The 19,875-nt window shown below is 45.4% G+C and overlaps 1 protein-coding gene across 1 annotated transcript in view; it reads right to left on the bottom strand.

The window, feature by feature from the left end:
- The window catches only part of EPHX1 (epoxide hydrolase 1), a 272,143-nt gene extending 252,505 nt beyond the window's left edge, over nucleotides 1-19,638 (bottom strand). Inside the window, exon 1 of the mRNA XM_085610400.1 lies at nucleotides 18,480-19,638. The gene's annotated coding sequence lies outside the window, so the exon portion shown is untranslated. The remainder of the gene's footprint in view (nucleotides 1-18,479) is intronic.
- Nucleotides 19,639-19,875: the final 237 nt, after the last annotated feature.

The following is a 19,875-nucleotide window of genomic DNA, read 5'->3' as shown; positions in this document are numbered from 1 at the left end:
TTATGTAGAGATGGTATTAGACTGTCGCATGTGAGTAGGGTAGGGATCTGTTCACCCGTCCTGAAGAAGAAGCAGCTTTATGCTTCAAAACATGTCTACGTACACAGGAGGTTATGTACATTAAATACACAAAAACTCTACCTCACTATTTTAACAATACCAGCACGGAGGTATATTAAAATTCTTTTTAGCCCTCACATGCCAGGTATTTTTTAACACTCACTTATCCATTCACTCCTGACCCTACCACTCACTACCCTCGCACACCACACAGTGATTACATCAGTGCTCCCGCATATCCGTTGGTTAGTAGCACGCGGCATTCCGTAGTGGGATGCAAAGATCCCTATGATGAAGCATGACACCAAATGCCCTTTTGGTGTGTGAGGGGTATTTAAAGGACACCACGTGCTTCCCACTATTGTAGGAAACACATCCAACTGCAGACCTTATTTCCTATTTTTCGCCTATCTTATATGGGTGGATTCCATTTGTTTAGTAGCTTTAGCTGGGGAGATTAAATCCACCCCAAGTGTCCTTGTAGACACGTTCCCTCTCCACTCCCTCCTTTGATATGTATGATACTTCATAATCCACCTGATGAATTTAGAAAGGTAGTCACTCTGCTGTCAGGTAAGCTTATGAGGTCTTGTGTGTTATTCGGATAAAGGACTAAACAGTACGAGGATGCTGAGTGATCAATCAGAAGATTTGTAGAGTTTTACTCGTCCCCTGTGAGGGTATTCAGGCACTGGCAAGGTCCAGTTGATTAGCTGAACAGCCAGGTCTTCAGCGACTTTCTGAACTCTGGAAGAGATGGGGAGGTCCGTAGATGAAAGAGTAGCTCGTCCCAGGTCTTTGCTGCTGGGTAGGCTATGTCGAATGCAGGGGTGAGGGTTAGAGATAGGGACGTGGAGCGGAGGTGTCTCGTGGGCTGATGGAAGTTGAGGTGGTGGTTCAAGTAGGCAAGGTCCGCAGTTGATAAACTATTTGCTTAGAATCTAAAGCTCTCTGTCTGTTACATAGAATGAGCTTGATCCGTTATAGGATTATCAGCTGGAGACACATCACCTCCTGTATCGAAAGCCAGTGATACAAAGAGTGGGGGCACAGAGCACCAGAAATGTTAAACTGCAAGAGTTTTGCTAAAATATGATTGAAGTGCTCGATGTAAATGATTGTAATTCCACTATCAGATATTACCCCAACTGTAAAATGGTGAACTATGTGCATCAAAAGCCAAAGTTACATTCAGATATGTTGATTTTCCAATTCACTGTGGTTAGAAGGAAGCTAATCAGGACTTGGATGCCCTCTCGCCCACCCTCTTTTTACTAAAATGTAAGATATCACTCACCCCTGGTGCAAAAGACTGAAGATGTCTGGGTCGATTTTCAAAGTAAAATGGAGAGCTAATAAGAAAGCATGGAAAATAACACCTCTACAGCTATAATGTAAAAGGTTCACAGAAGTGCTCAAAGTACCCTGCCTCTTGATACGATACATGCTACTCGAGTCAGAGTTCCCTCCAAACAAGTCATGTGAGGCAGTAATCTTTGGAAAGTGCACGACAGCCTTCGTGTGCATGAATCTGCTATGTATAGGAGCTGCCCACATTTCAACAATTGTTTTTAATTCTACGTTTAGGCTTTTCATCATTTGCTTGAACATCCCAGCGATTTTTTTTTTTCCATCAACATTAACTTTTCTGCTGTAGCTAGCAGGGAAACCACTGCTTGGTTATTTTCAGTGTTTTGTCCACTCCTACATTAACTATGTCCTCCGTTAATTCTGTCACTCAGTACAGGTGCATTTACTCAAGGTGGTTTGGAGCTCGTCAAGTTAACTTTTCAGTGAGTAAACATAATGCCTTTCAACAGTCGGAAAGTTTCTGGGGAGAGGGGGCAGTTCAGTTCACAAGTGTAATCTAATTGTTTTTGTGTAGTGCTTGAAGGATCTTTATTCATTTATTTATTTATTTGGTGTTTTAAATAGCGCAAACTTGACTCTAATAGGGTATCAGAGTGCTTTACATTCACATAATTTTCCACATTATAACACGAACACCTTGCAATTTCAGTAACCCTACTCAATATACAGTAAGTTACTAGCAATAGTGATGCTACAAAGTCATAAATTAGTTGCACACTGGACTGTGATAGACACATTTGTGCATGACATAAAAATTACAAAATCAAAAATGACGTTAGTGGTCGATGTGTGGTAGCGTCTGTATTAAACAAGAAGGTCTACTGATAATGAACGGACTGCTGGGGTTATGGCAGGAATTTGCTCATGAGAAAGGTTTTGGCTGAATTTTTTAAAAGCCGCGATGGACGAGATTTTTCTAATGTTGGAGGGAGAGTGTTCCAAATTCTTGGTGCTGCGCCAGAGAAAGCTTGATCATAAGTTCTTTTCTTTCGGAAGAGGGCCGGTTTTAGTAATAGATCTCCTTGACTCCGGGAAACCCGGCAACCTCCTGATAGAGTGATTTTCTGAGCTAGGTACACGGGTGTATTGTAGTGTATTGCTTTGTGAGTAATACATGCCATTTTTAGCTGTATTCTTGCTTCGTAGGGCAGCCAGTTGAGCACTTTCAGATGAGGGGTGATGTGGTCCAGTTATAAGTCTTGTAGCTGCATTGAGACAGGCTTTTAGTGGAACTGTTGAAATCTTAGGAAGACCAGTTAGTGTTGTGCAACCGTACTTAATCCTTGAAATGACTAGTGACTGGACTGCAGTTTTAAGGTCTGCGTTATTTATGAAAGGTTTAAATGTTTTAATTTGGTTGAGTCTACAATCATCAGGATACAGTTTAGCGCCGGGATTAGTTTGGTGAACTCAGCGATATTCGTGGTGCTTTTCTGGGGGGATATCACAAGGAATTCAGTTTTCTGTGGGTTAAGCTTGAGGTGAATACTAGTTAGCCAATGGACGTTTTTCTTTAATGCCTGGTTCATGATTCCGATCTCTTTTAGCGATGTGATCTTTATGTAAAGCTGTGTATCATCAGCGTACATGTGGAAGGAGATGTTTGCTTGCTGTAGGATATCTGTGAGTGGCTCAACGTACAAATTCAATAGAGCAGGGGATAGTGTTGAGCCCTGTGGTACCCCAATAAAATTGCTGGATGAAGCAGATAAAGTTTGCTTCACTATGAATTTTTGCGATCTGTTTTCTAAGAATGGACTGTACCACTTTAGGACTGTACTCTTTAGGCCCATCCTTTTTTCAGGCGATCTAGTATTTTGGTATGGTTTACAGTGTCAAATGCAGCTGAAAAGTCAAGCAGCATTAGGAGACAGGTTTTGTTGCGGTCAAGGGCAAGTAGAGCATCATCCATGATGTGCAGAATTGCTGTTTCAGTGCTATGGTTCGGTCTGAATCCTGATTGGAAGTCGTTCAGCAGTTTGAATTCAGAGATGTGTTGGCTCAGTTGTTGTTGTACACATTTTTCCAGGACTTTGGCTAGCATGTGAATGTTTGTTACTGGTCTGAAGTTGATCAGGTATGCGGGGTTCTCTGTTAGTTTTTTTTAAATTGGATTGACTTGCCCCAGGGTTCTCTTGTTAGTTTTTTTTAAATTGGATTGACTTGCCCCATTTTTAGGCAGTCCGGTAGGGAGCCTTGCGATAGCGAAGCGTTAATAAACTTTGTCCATGAGGGAATGAGCAGATGGTTTATTGTAGACCAACAATTTGCAGGTAGAGGATCGTTGAAGTGATTATTTAGTTTTATGGTTGAGATAATCTTTGCGATATCTGTGTCAGAGACAGGCTTGAATTCTGACCGAATAGCATCATTTTAAGGTCTTTCCAGCACTGGTTGAGAATAAGGCTTGGCTAGGTTGTTCTTCTTGATTGATGGGCAATCCGCTGCCTTTTTGAGCTCCACCTCCATCGATATGGCTTTGGTTGTAAAGAAGAAGAGGAGAGTTCTTTGCTGCTTATGTTTGATTTTATAGCGGTTGGTGCTGATTTGGTCGTTTTATTGGATTGATCTTTTAGTATTTCGAAGAGTTTCCTCAGCCTGTTTTTTGCATTATCCAGTTCTTTTCCAAAGAAGCCTTTTTTCGAATTTAGAATGCTTTTATTGTAGACCCTTCTGGCCTGTCTTAGTTGGGTTAAGTGTGGTGAGGAAGGGTTTGTCGTCATTTCTGCTCTGTGAGTCTGAGTGATCGTCTTTCTTCGTTGAGGGAACAGTTAAACCAGGGGTTTTTATCTTTGTCTGGGACTCTTTTGAGTTTTAATTGGGCTATTGCCTCAATTATGCTAGTCATCGTATTATTTTAGTAATCTGTGAGGTCATTGACGTCTTCCATGTTATTGGGAGGTTGCAATTTTTCCTCACAGTGTGCTGCGAGACTTTCCATATTGAGTCCTCTGGTGTCGCAAACCCATTTTCTGGGTTTATTGGTTGTGAGGAGGTTTTCTTTTTTATGTGAGGTATTTGGAAGGTAATGATGTGATGATCAGACCAGTCGCAAGGGGTGATCTCGATTTTGTCGACAGCTTTTTCTTTAGAGATGATCCAATCTAAGGTTGAGCCTTTCGAATAGGTTGGTAGTTGGCATTCTTGGACCAGTGATTGCTCTCCAAGGAAGGATTGGAGAAGATTGATCTGATTGTCTGTATGACCCTCCCAGTGAAGATTGAAGTCTCCTAGGAAAATATAATTAATGGGGAGTAGAGTTTGCTGTGATGATTTCTATCAGCTGTTCTATGAACATGGCGTTTTTACCGGGAGAGTGGTAAAATGCGTGAAGTTTGCACATGAACATGCGGCTCGGCTGTGTAGCCTCTCACCACAAAGGGCTCAGCTACTGACAATTTGAAATAGATCATTTCTCGGGGACATGTTTGAAGGTTCTACTAAAAGCACAGACAGAGCAGCAGCAACCTCCTTCCTTTCCCATGTAATTTAACCGGTAGAAAGGTAGTAGACATCATGTTCGGTCACTAGATGGCACTGCTGCTCTGCCAATGCAAACATGGGTTAAAACAGTACGAGGCAGCCAAGAAATGTTTTGATGTTGTTTACAAATGAGTAAATTATGTGGTCGCACCCACGACCAGCCCACACCTTTCCGGGAAGAGTTGTGACGCACTCCGAGAGAAAAGTTACAAGTGCAGGCATAAAAGGTATTGTGTACATTTGTATTGTATATTATAGCCCGCTGCCAAGGGCTACAACAGCTGTTAAAGGCCCTGAACCCACGGTTTGGGCCTATAACAAGGGCCTTTAACAACAGGTATAGCCTGAGGCATAAGGGCTATACTAAGGGTAGAATGGTCTAAATTAAAAAGGGAGAATTATGAAAACAAACCTTGACAAACCTTGAAATGTTCAGGCTTATACCAGCCCTTATAAGCCCGGAGCTACTCCATTGTCTTCAATGGTGCTCTCAAAATTGTGATGTCTTGCTACGTTATGCATGCCTGTTTTTGTAGAGTGAAATGTGTGCCATTTACCCCACCACCACGATGGACATTCTACTCGTTGTCCCAATTGAGGGTGTCCTATGGGTCTGGTGCTGTACCCTTCCACCTCTGCCCTGATGCCGTTCTCAGTTTGCTTCACGTGTTTCTGCCAGAGAGTCGCCTTGTTCTTGAAATGTGGGTTTCTGCTCAGGATAGGGTTTTCTTGCTGTTTCTCTCTTTTATTGTGATTTGCTTTGAATGGCACTTAATATCCTTGAAAAGGCGTTGAAGCACTTTACGGTGAGTTGCACGCTACTCTAGAACCCAAGGTTGGTGGCTAGGCGAGTGGTTATTGTGATTAGTAATGTGCTCTCAAGAAAAACTGCATGCATTTGCTTTGTGATATATTAATATCAGGTAGGTCTGATCATTAGCGGGGGATGTGTGGTTTCAGTTGAATGGCTGGTGAGATAGGCTGGGAAGGAGTAGGTAAGTGCTAGGTTACAGGGATAGGGCTTTAAAGAGGAGGGTTTATGATCTCTGAAATGAGGTATCAGCCAATTGCAGAATTACAACAGGAAGGATTCAGGCAGGCATTAGACTGATAAAAGTCTATTCTCAGAAACAGAAAGCATGCTGAGGATGGATGGTAAGAAGAGGGTCACTCTGACATAAGAAAGGAGAGGAATCAAGCAAGAGTAAGTCAATGTCAATTTCTCATGCAGGGTTTAGGAGTATAGTGGGAGAAGGCTTTCTGAGTTAGCAAGCAGTCGGAGAATGTAGGCTATAGAGAGAAACATCTTTGTACATAGTGCCCCATATCCGGGGCAGACAACTTAAACATGACATGAGATTCTGAGTGTATACATCATTTAAACATTAAGAGCCCTAACCTTTTGTGTGCCAAGCCTAGAAAAGCCCTTTAAAGGGTAGTCTGGAGTATCCCAACCTTGGTACAGGGTCTGTACATTGCACAAGGGGAGCTGGCACAGAAAAAGAGAAGGTCTTATTTCAAGATCTTCCTTCATGATTCTGTAAATAGAAGGTTTTTTTACTCACTCACTAAAAAGCAATGATTTGGCACTGGCTGAGAGTGCCGCGCCAATGCACAAACAGATTTATTCCCTGTCTTGTCACCTAATCTCGTGCATGTTTGTATGGGTGACTATTGTAGTACATGCAGTATATGTATAAGCGAAGCAGAGGGATGAAGGCCTGGGTGCTCCATTTTAGATGTCCCGGGCATTTTTCTGTGCTTAAGTTGGGGGATGGAGTTGTTCCCCTAGATAGTGGAAATGTATCAGGATGGAGGAAACCTGGGTGGTAAAGTGAGGACAAAGGAGACAAGGCTCCTATAGAAACTAGATTAGTTGCTTACTATAGCACTGTCATTTGGTAGATGGTGAGGGCGAAGGGGCTGCAGTCTGTTGTTCAGGGTGTGAAGGGTACATTAGGTAAGGGCAGCCTTTTTTCTCTTTCCTAATCACTGTTTTTGTGGCCGTTCATAGCCCGATGCAGATAGTTCACCCCTCTTTGAGCCTTTGTTGTGGGTGCTCCAGACTGGGACTACCTTGCTGTGAGGGGAGCATTCCCCCACACAAAGGATGTCTACAGAACTGCATAGAGAAGTAATTAAAAAGGAAGTCTCCCTGAACCAGTTTTATCGCCTGCTCCTCGTTGTTTTGATTTTTTTCAAATCCCGGTCTTCTTGACACCTCTGAAAAACAAAAAAACTGTAAAAATTCCACTAAGTAACCTTCTGTCACTCTGCAGCCAGTCTGACAACCCACATTGGCATGTAAATACATTTTAAATAAAAACACCAGTATGTTTAAAGTGTGTCTCGGTGTTGTTTTTGACCGGTGAAGCTGTCCCCCATTTTTTGGGTTTCTCAAAGTGGATGTTCCACTCATTACATAGATCGCGTATACAGCAAGGACCTGGCTACTGGCGACCTAGAACACTTCACATATGACAATATATAACCAGATCATAAGGTAGCAATCAAAAGGCAGTGTGTAGGTGATGACACTCATGCAAAATCTATTTTATACGAAAAAAAGAATAGAAGGGTCGAGGTAAAACACTACTGCACCTAACATCTAAGTCAGTTGGGCAAATTATAAAACTACATGTGGTGCAACGGACTTGGAGCGAGCACAACCCCTCTTTGCTCCAAATTGAAACAAGTTTTCAAAATGACATAACCCTCTAGTGGTCCAGCACACATAAAACAAGCATTTTCAATGCCAGAGGTCTTGTATTTTCAAAATTTTGACCTATTGGTATTGTAAATGACAATGCCTTTTAACATTGCATGTTTTTTAAACACATGAATAAAACGCTTTGCCATTTACAATGCACATTGCTCAAAATCTCACAAATGCGAGACCTATTGCATTGCAAATGCTACTACTGTCAGAATGTGTTCTGGGGTAAGATGCACGCCCAGGACTGGAACACGGTGTCCTGGATGACATGGAGTTAATCTGGTGTTTTAATCTAACCTTTTCAGGGCTACCTACCATGTGCCACTTCTAGTTTTATTATTCTGTTTATGGGTGGGGGAGAGGGTGAGAAGAAGGGTAAAAAAATATTCAGGAGACACATTGAAATAATCTTAAATTGCTCGCCAGTTCGCCCAGTCCTGGTATTATCTTTGCATTCAAGCACTAATTTGTGTGCGTTTCCTATATAAAAAGCAGGATTATAAATGAAATAACAGGGCAGTCACTGTAACGGAGGCAGCTACCTGGCACTTGGGATTGGACAATTTGAGATTTCCGAACCGATGCTTATCTGATGTGCGAATTGAATGTCGAAGTTCAACTTCTGAATTCTAGTTTTTTTTCATATCTGGAGGCGGAGGGGCTGCTAACCAGAGCAAATAAAAATGTGGTGTGGCCAGCTGCCAGCGGCTTTATCCTTTCACAGTTTCAAGCTGGGGGGTGGTGTCATCATTTATTCATGAAAGTAGCACCTCCCTGGGGGGCGATGGGAAACAGAAAGTAAACGTTCCTCAGGGGGCGCAGGGTCACCGCGCAGTCAGAGTTCACCTAGCCCAGCGCAGCAAGAGTGTATGGCGTGCTTCAGGACACGGTTACTAAAATATGCACACCGTATCTGTCTGTGCTCTGAGACCTGTCTCGCCGTCCTTGCCACAAACGTTCAGGCGGTGGGAGACATCCCTCTGTGATTGATGTTTTCAAGGTGATCATCTGTGCCTTTTCAAACCCAAAGTTGTCACAAGTGAGGTGTGATATACTTACCTAGTCCTGGCTTTCCAGCTCGGCCCGCTTTGCATTCCGGTTCCTGTAGTTCCCTGATCTATTATAACTGAAGAACTAGTCGATAAATAAAATGCAGTACTGCCTTCTCATCTCACATATCGCATGGACATTTCAGGAACCTGGCAAGTCCTACAATTTGTTGTGGACTATGTAATGTACAGTTGTGACAGATTCGAAAAACAGCTTTTCCCACTCTCATTTGAATTTCTGTAGTGCTTACAGCCAAAGCCTAGAAAAATCACAGACCTGTTAATAATAAATGTTTCTTTTATCCTGTTAAGTTTACTAACATCGGGAAGATTAAAGACTAAATCAGCCCTACAAGCTATCAAAACCGCAAGCAGGTTGCAGAGGATTGCTTCGGTAGATACTCTAAATCCACTGAGCTACATGTCCGGGTTATGCGGATGGAGAATTTCTTAAGTGAGCGTGTCTGGAGATAATTTCTGTTTCTAGACAATATTCCCAGGGTCACATTTCATGCTCGAGTTGCTCGGCGACTCCTGTTTTTGCCTTTCCCTTTGAAATATGCATGCCTCCACTAACACCGTAATAATACAAGCGCGGCCTCGAAAAGCACGAAAGTGAAAGATAAGAAAAGCATTATAGCAACTGCTCGTAAACAAAGGGATCGGCCGAGGGGAAAGAGGAATGGAGGAGGGGTGCTATGTCTGGCTTCTATCACGGTGGCGGAGAAAGTAACCTGATACTGGAATGCAGCCTGCCGTCGAGCTGGCACACTGCATGCCGCTGATGACTGCGCTCGCTCCCGAGACACATAGGCTGCGGGAGGGAACATTTAAAAATAAGGCGGGACATACCCGAGCCTATGGCCATTTGCATGCTTTCTTTTGTGGAAGCCTTACGCAAATGGCCAATCAAATCCGTGGCCGGAAAAAAAATAACATGAGGAAAAGATGTGTGAGATGGGAGTCCTTACTAGAAGCCTCTCAGAGCAGCGCATACACGCTGGCTCAGGCGAGACCTAAAAAGTGTATGTAATATGTCCAAATTACTGGGAGTCCAACATTAGCTCATCAATCGTTTGCACTGTGGAGCATATCAAACAGAAGTAATGCATGACATTTAATCACTACATCTGGCAGCAGTGTTTCATTTCAAGTATTCTTTATTCCGTTTTTCTTCATCTTCAAAAGAAATTGCTTTGTATGAACAACATCGTAGCCAACACATTTCGTCCTCTCCCGGACTTCTACAGGGCTCCAATTTGTATATCAAGTATACTTAGCTTGTTATTCATTCGGTCAGTTTGATTGTTATGCCTTGTCATGTCTTCTGTATATTAACAGAGAATTGGGTTCATATTCCCAACGCACTACCAAAGGGGATGATGGACGGAGTGTTGAACATTGCAAGCACTCACCCCCAGTCAACTGATCTGGGTTTAATCCATCATCATTCTTTAGCTCACTCCGCCACCCCAGTTCAGACACGGCCATATGCAAATCAGTCTGATCCTGTGCCTCATGGGAACAGTCCAGCCCCAACTGCCAAGCCATGTCTTCCCTGGACCAGAAACAAGCATCTTGGGACTGGTTTCTGGCTCATCAGTCGTCATCAGCCAGGCTAGCTTGAATCCGGTGGCAAAGTGAGCAAGGGACTCACGTCTGGGCATACCCTGACAACTTAGGGAAAACACAGCAAAACCAAAGGGGACTACGCACCCCTCTCATCGTCATGCGGCAAAATTATTAACAAAGTAGTGATGCATCAGTTCTTTCTGGAAATGCAGCATATATGTACAGTGTAGATGTACTCACACTCTGTAAAACTCATCTTATTGGAGCCTGGTGTACGTTTTATAAGTGTAAAGAACAATGGGAGAGCTAGGGAAAACTAGGGGGGTTGTGTCCGTATCCCCTGGATTTAGATAAGCTTTGTCAAAGGTGGACAGACCCAATGTAGTGTGGTACGGTCAAAATGAAGCAATGTTTGGGAACCCACCAAGTGGGTTAAAAGGCCCCTCACACACCAACCTGGTTGGTGTCATGCTTCATCATTGGGGCCCCAACTGGGTGGCCGAATGCCTCCCGGTTGTGCTGCGACGCCTGACTACAGCGGAGCTGGTGTAGTGCAAAAATGTGATGTGGTGATAATTAAAAAATACCGCTGAGAATCCTTGCCATTAGAAGATTTATTATTGGCGGCTCAGGGTATTGATTAAAAAGATATGTGATGCAACTAAATGGAGAAATCATTATCTGTTAGTTGGCTATGTGGTGGGTCTACATGTTTCAGCTCACGAATAAAAGTAGTAGGGAGCTTTCGTCAGGACCAGTGTGAAGTGAGTGGCAAAAGGTGATGTGCCACGTGGTGAAAAAAATTAAAAATATAAGTTACCTACACACTCGCTAAGGTGTGTGGAACGCGGTGTCAACACAATAGCGGACACTGCGGCGCAAACCTGTGGGAGAAAACAAGACAGCACACAATACACATAAGAAATCAACATTGGTGCCCTGGATGGCAGGCAACATACAAATAGATTTAAGGTGCTGTGAATAATCAAACCTGTCTTCAATGAACGTACCGTAGGTGACACACATACATATGAGGTGTATCATGCTGCTATGCGAAAAGGCGGAGGCAAGGCCATTAGGAATGCTAGGTAGAACGCAAAGCGCTATGTGAACTAAGGGTGCCAAGTGGTTGGTATGGCGGCACTACAAAGGACTACTGGTGAATTTCACACGAATAGCGCCAAGTGATTATACTGGCAATGGTTGCGAAACCTCTGCATGAGGTGTGTATAAAGTGAGAGGCCCAATATGCGCTGGTGGGAAGGGGCTGAATATAGCCTCCATGCGCTAGAGGTGAGTGATGGGCACAGGCTCAATAAAAGAAACACAATGCGCGAAACAGCAGGGGGAGGGAAAGGGAAAAGGATAATTACACTATGGCTGAGTGAAGGCGCTATGCAGGAAGCGGGAGGGGGGCGCTTCTTACAACAGTTCTGTAGGCAAAATAAATAACAAGATTAGAAAGCGAGGTGGGCAGGAAAGTGACGGTATCCTGCTAGAGAGAGTGTGAGACACCTTACTTGGTTGAGAAGCTACCATCGCCTTGCACCTACTATGGCCTCCCGAAGTCCCGGATGCTGACGGACCCCGGGGGAGAGGAAAATAAATAGGGAGGAGCGCCATTGTATACGTGCGTCCTTGCTGGCAAGCTAGGGCGTTACCGAGTGAACCACGCATGCGTGTGAGTATAGCGTGAGGCTAGCGCGCATGCGCGTAAGGTCGCCAGCGGTTAGGGGCGCCTGCTCAGTGGAGCAGTCGGAGTCCCGCGAGCATGCATGAAAGAAATAAGTCGCGGATGGTGTGAATAGAGCCCAGGAATACTGGGAACAGCAGAAAGGGCGACCAAGTAACACAAAAACAATGTGCCCACACAGGAGTGAGAGCCTGGTTGGGAATGGGACAAGACAATTCTATAAAGTGCCCGGGAATGGTGGCGCGGGGGGGGAAACATGGGCATCAGCGGCCAGCTGTGTAGTAGGAGCCAGGGCCTGTGCAAAAGTAGAAATGTCAGGTGGCCGGATAAGCCGGAACGGGAAAGAACCATGGGGAAGCCTATGATGTCAGTACGAGCTACAGATTAAGGCATAATAGAGTGGTATCAGGTTGTCAGGACTTCCTCAGGCAGTTCCAAGGGATATTATCGTTCAAACCAGTGATGTGGCTCGAAAGACGATATATCCATCTTTGTTCCTGTTCCAGGAGGCGAGTCTGGATGTTGGGAATGTTGTTGTCCAGGGCTTCAAGTATGACCCATCTCATGTCGTTGGTCGTGTGGCCTTTTTCCAAGAAGTGGTTTGTCATTTTTGTGGTGTTTTTCTTGCAGCGTATGGTGCTGCGATGCTCACAGATTCGGGTTTTGACTTTGCGGGTGGTCATACCAATGTAGATCAGATTGCACGGACATATGATCCGGTATACAACATTTTCTGTGTTGCAGTTGGTGTGTTTTCGTAACTCCCATATCTTCCCAGGTTCCAAATTCAGATATTTGGTTGTCTCTGTGATATGGCATACGCTGCAGTTACCGCAAGGGTAGTGCCCCTTGATGTTGGGGAGGCCCCAGGCGTTAAGCACCGTGTTGGAAAGTCTGACGGGGACCCCTGGTCTAGTAGACACTATGCTGTCCTTGATGGATCTGGCTCTTTTAGTTGAAAGGAGGGGAGGTTCCCATTTCAGGTGGCCTGTGTTGAGGATTTTCCAGTTCTTTTTAATGATCTGCGCAACCTTGTTGGACACTGTGTTGTAAGTGGTGACACATGTGAGTGGAGGGGGGGTGGGTTCTTTTGGGTACGTTGTCAGTAGACCATCTCGGTTTTGATTTCTGGCCCTCTTACTTGCGGTCTTGGTTATGTGTCTCGGGTAGCCGCGTTGGTGTAGTTTCTGGCAGAGGTCTTGGGCTTGTATTTTGTAGTCTTTGGGGTCACTGCAGTTTCTGCGAAGTCGCAAAAATTGGCCATACGGGAGGTTTTCACGGAGGGCCCGTGGGTGGAAGCTGGAAAAGTGAAGGAGGGAGTTACGTGCAGTAGGTTTGAAATGTGTTTTGCTCATGAGTCCTCCTGCAACTGCATGGATGTCGAGATCTAGAAAGGTGGTATGATATCTGTCAAAACTGTGTGTGAAACGTAAGTTAGGGTCACATGTGTTTAGCCAGTCACAGAAGGCGATGAGTGATTCGCTTGATCCTTCCCAGATGAGGAGGATGTCATCAATGTAGCGCTTATAGAACTTAATATGTGGGATACGTGGCTGATTGTTGCTGAGCAGATGTTTGGTCTCGAAGCTGAAAACATACAGGCCCGCTATGCTGGGAGCGAAAACGCTCCCCATTGATGTACCATACTTCTGTAGGTAGAGCTTACCCTCATATTCGAAGTAATTCTCTTTGAGTGCGAGGGTGCCACCATTCCCGGGCACTTTATAGAATTGTCTTGTCCCATTCCCAACCAGGCTCTCACTCCTGTGTGGGCACATTGTTTTTGTGTTACTTGGTCGCCCTTTCTGCTGTTCCCAGTATTCCTGGGCTCTATTCACACCATCCGCGACTTATTTCTTTCACGCATGCTCGCGGGACTCCGACTGCTCCACTAAGCAGGCGCCCCTAACCGCTGGCGACCTTACGCGCATGCGCGCTAGCCTCACGCTATACTCACACGCATGCGTGGTTCACTCGGTAACGCCCTAGCTTGCCAGCAAGGACGCACGTATACAATGGCGCTCCTCCCTATTTATTTTCCTCTCCCCCGGGGTCCGTCAGCATCCGGGACTTCGGGAGGCCATAGTAGGTGCAAGGCGATGGTAGCTTCTCAACCAAGTAAGGTGTCTCACACTCGCTCTAGCAGGATACCGTCACTTTCCTGCCCACCTCGCTTTCTAATCTTGTTATTTCTTTTGCCTACAGAACTGTTGTAAGAAGCGCCCCCCTCCCGCTTCCTGCATAGCGCCTTCACTCAGCCATAGTGTAATTATCCTTTTCCCTTTCCCTCCCCCTGCTGTTTCGCGCATTGTGTTTCTTTTATTGAGCCTGTGCCCATCACTCACCTCTAGCGCATGGAGGCTATATTCAGCCCCTTCCCACCAGCGTATATTGGGCCTCTCACTTTATACACACCTCATGCAGAGGTTTCGCAACCATTGCCAGTATAATCACTTGGCGCTATTTGTGCGAAATTCACCAGTAGTCCTTTGTAGTGCCGCCATACCAACCACTTGGCACCCTTAGTTCACATAGCGCTTTGCGTTCTACCTAGCATTCCTAATGGCCTTGCCTCCGCCTTTTCGCATAGCAGCATGATACACCTCATATGTATGTGTGTCACCTACGGTACGTTCATTGAAGACAGGTTTGATTATTCACAGCACCTTAAATCTATTTGTATGTTGCCTGCCATCCAGGGCACCAATGTTGATTTCTTATGTGTATTGTGTGCTGTCTTGTTTTCTCCCACAGGTTTGCGCCGCAGTGTCCGCTATTGTGTTGACACCGCGTTCCACACACCTTAGCGAGTGTGTAGGTAACTTATATTTTTAATTTTTTTCACCACGTGGCACATCACCTTTTGCCACTCACTTCACACTGGTCCTGACGAAAGCTCCCTACTACTTTTATTCGTGAGCTGAAACATGTAGACCCACCACATAGCCAACTAACAGATAATTATTTCTCCATTTAGTTGCATCACATATCTTTTTAATCAATACCCTGAGCCGCCAAGAATAAATCTTCTAATGGCAAGGATTCTCAGCGGTATTTTTTAATTATCACCACATCACATTTTTGCACTACACCAGCTCCGCTGTAGTCCGGCGTCGCAGCACAACCGGGAGGCATTCGGCCACCCGGTTGGGGCCCCAATGATGAAGCATGACACCAACCAGGTTGGTGTGTGAGGGGCCTTTTAACCCACTTGGTGGGTTCCCAAACATTGCTTCATTTTGACCGTACCACACTACATTGGGTCTGTCCACCTTTGACAAAGCGTACGTTTTATAAGTCCACCTTTCCACAGATAAACACCAGTCGCGTCATGCTTTGTCAGACTCCATTAACTTTTCAGCACCTTTGGCCCCAATCCAGCTGTGTTAGGAAGGTGTGATGCAGATGGAAATGCCAATGAAATAGGGTGTGTGCTGATTAAAAGATTAGAGGGGGGTTTACACCGAGGAGTGTGTGAACTTTGCTTTCAATATTTTATCACTTATTCTTTTTATATAATTTGTCATTTATATTTATTAGTTGCGTTGTTTCAAGCCACCATGAAGCCTTTCAGAGTTCCATGAGTGCGAGTTACTGTTTTCTACATATGGGTTAATAAGGTACGGTGAAACTCAGCAATAAGTAGTACGTTCAGAGCTATTGTCCCGATACTCCGGTTAACGTTTGTTAGTAGTGCTGTGTAGGTGCTGCGCCTGAATTGTAGGTGCCATTACTTATGAAGTGCAACTAACATGCTGCTTTGCCTGAGAATCCCTGTTCTCAATTGCTTGTGACACAGAAGAACTCAGTTTTCAGGAAGTTCCTGAAAGTGAGATAGTTTGGCTGCACAATCATGGCTGAAGGGGGCCTCAGGCCCGGCACTCCCAATGATCTGCCTCTGTGCTTTAGTATTTTGAACTTTGGTTAGTTGCTGTTGTTTGATTGGCCTAACCAAGTCTTCAGGGTGAGCCGCAACGTGTCGCCCTCTTCTACATGCAATTTGGGCTCTTTTGTCTGTGTTGCTAAAACACTTCCACCAGCAACCATTGGAGTACTTTTGAGATGGGAGTGCTTTTATTATGCTGTGTAACCTTTCAGATATATTGAGCGTGGTTTGGGACAGTGAGGCCATTTGATGCCACTTGGCTACTACGGACACATTGTGGTGTGCCTGCTGCTGGCTGTCATAGGGACCTGAGATCTAGTCCTACACCATCTATGGTGTGTCAGGATTCAAAGGACAGGCATGGAAATTATTCGCTTACGGGTGTACGTCAGACTCTGCCTCTGGAGACCATCAAATGACTGCACTGGCTGAAATTTGAAGGGAAAGCTCCAGCATGAAGTCTCTTGCGGAGTCGCTGCAAGGATTTATAGGGCCGTGCGTTATAGCAGTGCACCTCCATGGTGGAGTAGAGCAGTGTAGAGGTTGTTGCCTTGGATGGGCCTGCAGCAGCTCTGTGCCCTCAGCATGCTCTGGGGCTTATGACAGAGTCATGCAGACTGCTTCCTGGTTGAACACACCGGACAAAAAACTGTGGAGTGGAAAAATAGGATTCTGTATAATGAAGATGCGCATTTACCATGGAACAGTAGTGCGACAGGTAGAGATGGGTCATGCAAGGATCACTGAAGGCCAATCAGAGGACCCAACTCATATGATGACCATGCTTACCAATCCTCACGTACGACTCAATCGCCCTCTCAACCCGCAGCGACTTACACACGCCCTGCGGTGTAGCGGCGCTCAAACCTTTCATGGCCCCCTAAACCTTCAGGGGGTCCTCATTCAACCAACGGCCAATGGATATCAGTGAGATATGGGAGACTAAGGAGCCCTATCACATTCTGCAAGGGAGGCCCATCGTTTTGTATTAGGCCACGGTCTCAACGCTCAAATGTATGTGGGCATAACATGCATGTGTAATCCCAAGCCCAGCATCGCTCTTGGTCCTGGCTTCTCCTCGTTTTTCCACGTTTTTTAGTACTTTCTCCTTGCTTCTCCCCTATTTTCACTGCTTTCTCCACATTTTTGAGTACTTTCTCCTTGCTTTCCCCCCGTTTTCTGTGTGCCTTCTCCTTGCTTCCCCCCGCCCACCCCCCGTTTTCGGAGTGCTTTCTCCTTGCTTTTCCCGCTTTCTCACTGCTTTCTCCTCGCTTCCTCCCCTCCCCAATCTTTTGTGTGCTTTCTCTTTTTCACCCTTTTTGTGCAGCCGCCCCACGCAACTCCGGGCCACCACCTCACTTCCGGAATTCCGAAAGGCTCTCAATCAGGCCCGGCTCCAGGAATTTTTATTTGGGTGGGCCAAGGGTGCAATCGGGTGGGCCACTGCAGGCCCAATTTGTCGCTTCTGGAGGTAGCCTACAAGCCCTGATTACATCATATGTACTTGCTAACAGGCAGCATGATACAATGGATTGCTTCTGTGTCTCCCATGACCTCCTCCCTACCACCCTCCACCAGTGCCCCTCATCTCTCTGTACCTCCTCCCCATGACCCCCCCCTCATACTCCCTCCCTCCATACCACCCTCCACTAGGGCACCTCATCGCTCCAAAGCCCCTTCCCCACATGACCTCCTCCTCGCATTTCCTCACTGCCACCCTCCAACCATTGCCCCATATCGCTCCATAGCCCCTCCCCATGACCTTCTCTTCAGACTTCCTCATTGCCACCCTCCACCAGTTCCCCCCAGCGCTTCATAGCCCCTCCCCCCATGATGTCCCCCTCTGATTCCCTCATTGCCACCCTCCAACAGTGCCCATCATCTCTCCATAGCCCCTCTCTCGTAGGCATTGTATTTGTTGTATAGCGCTACTCATAGTGTAGGGTGTCTCAGTACTTTACATCACGCACACATTATGCCTCTGCAAGTATGCAAGTATGTAAATCAGCCTATACGGAATGTCACATAAGTTAATGAGGGTTACCAGGTGTAGGACTCACATGTCATCCATACTGCTGGGAAATATGGTTTTTAAGAGGGTTAGGTCTAGAGAAGCACAAACACAGGATTTAAAGCATAACCCAGTGGTTGGGGGTTGGCTTTACTGATTAGAATGTATATCTGCCCAACCAAACTCTTTATTGCAACACTAGAATTATGAAAGACTAGGAAAATTTGAACTAACTAGCAATACAAAAAAAAAATCTAATTATACTATTCTGGTTTGAATGCAGGTCTTTGATGACAGTTAATAGGTCACTGTCCTATGTTAGAATTGTAACTTCTGAACTGCAAGTAATCAAACGATCTCTGTCACAAAGGCAGTAACCCACTGAGCTATCCACGTTAACTACAGTTTTTCTGCATTTAAAAACTACAAACAGACAAAAGATTGCTCTCAAGCAGGATCATTAATCCTCAGAGTTATCTGGACATTTCAATAGTTGTCGTGCATCCTTAGCAGAGCCAGTCATGATGATGATACAAACGATTTAAACAAACGATTTAAGTAAAATATACACAGCACACAAAGTATGTGTCTTGCTCACAGATGAAAAAAACCGCAACAATAGCCACACATTCTCTTACCCGCTCCTTAGGAACTCTGTCACAGCCGGATCTGATAAACAGCTCAAGGGGTCAGGAAGGCCAGGAAAATGAATCGGCAAAAACAAACTCCCCTTCACCAGCTGAAAAGAATGAAATATCCATGCACAAATCCAGTGCCAAGGAAAGGATTTGTCACCTTCACCATGCCCCTATTGTACCAGCACGAGTGGGTGGGGACACAGCCCACCTTTCTAATAGTAGATGCGTGATTGGGGGTGCGAAACAAGGCCCAATCGCGTAACTCCTATGGAAAGAAGAAAAATAACGTTCAGAGAACGTTTTAAATTGCAGTGCCCATTTTCTGTTGGCCTTGCTAATGTCGCTGCAAGGGCCAAGGTTCGGGTTTGGGTGGGCCTGGCCTACCAGGCTCACCCTCTAGAACCGGGCCTGCTCTCAATACCTGGCTGTTCCAATGAGCCTTTGAGACCTCCAATCGCCTGGAAACCCTGTCGTGCTTTACAAATCCTGATTGGTTGGATCCCAGAACTCCAAAGCTACCAGGCCAGACAAAACATGTACTATTTTTCATGTACTCGTCTGCAGTGGAGACAAAATTATCTATCGTTTAACACTCGCAAGTGTCTGCAAAGTGACATACCAGCTGAACAAAAACACCTCTAAATATAGAACATGCATGGCGTAGGTGCCACCTCGATCTGCCGTTCAGAAGTTAAGTGGCGCAGTGAAGAAAAAAGGTTTGTTTTCACTACTTTACTTAGACGTGACTGGAGTTATTACACCGCTGCTTCTGTTTTTAGTCTGTAACGTGTCAAGGTGCTGTATGAGGGGGGGGGGGGGGGGGTCTTCCGTGGGAGCGTCGGGCGCGGAACAGCTGCAGGGTCTACTGATAAGGTCATTTGAAGTCGGTATTTGCTTGAATAAGGTGGTATACGTCACTCTTCAAAAAATATAAAATCAGCCCGAGGCCCAAACGCGGTCTTTTTTAGAAGAATGCGACTCTCGCGCCTAAAACTGAGGACATGTGAACCAAAGACTTTACGAATAAGGAAAGTTGTTAACGAGTCGCCAATGTCAACAGCGGAGCTCGATGCCAAGTTTCCGGCCCTGTAACCGGGAGATGTAAATTCAACTGACGGCCTTGGCTGAACTCTATTATTAGTTTGGGCACAAAAATGACACTTTGCGCGCAAGGCCTGCTGGGACACTTCCTGTAACTCTGGCGAGGAGTCGCTTTTTTCCAGAAAGCGGTTTACAGTTTACCATTCTAGTGCTGTGCTATCCCTTGCGTGTTTCTTGCAGTGGGACGTAGTCTTGAACGAGACGTTGATGTATGCCCCCAGCTGTTAATGCAGCCGCAACCAGATGCAGTCGGTCTACCCGGAGGATGGTTAGCATCTTTATGCACTTTGGATGA

This window comes from Triturus cristatus, chromosome 6, assembly GCF_964204655.1.
Source record: "Triturus cristatus chromosome 6, aTriCri1.1, whole genome shotgun sequence".
Taxonomy (NCBI): Eukaryota; Metazoa; Chordata; class Amphibia; order Caudata; family Salamandridae; genus Triturus; species Triturus cristatus.
Note: the sequence above shows the minus strand (reverse complement) of the source record. Positions and strands in the feature narration are given on the sequence as shown.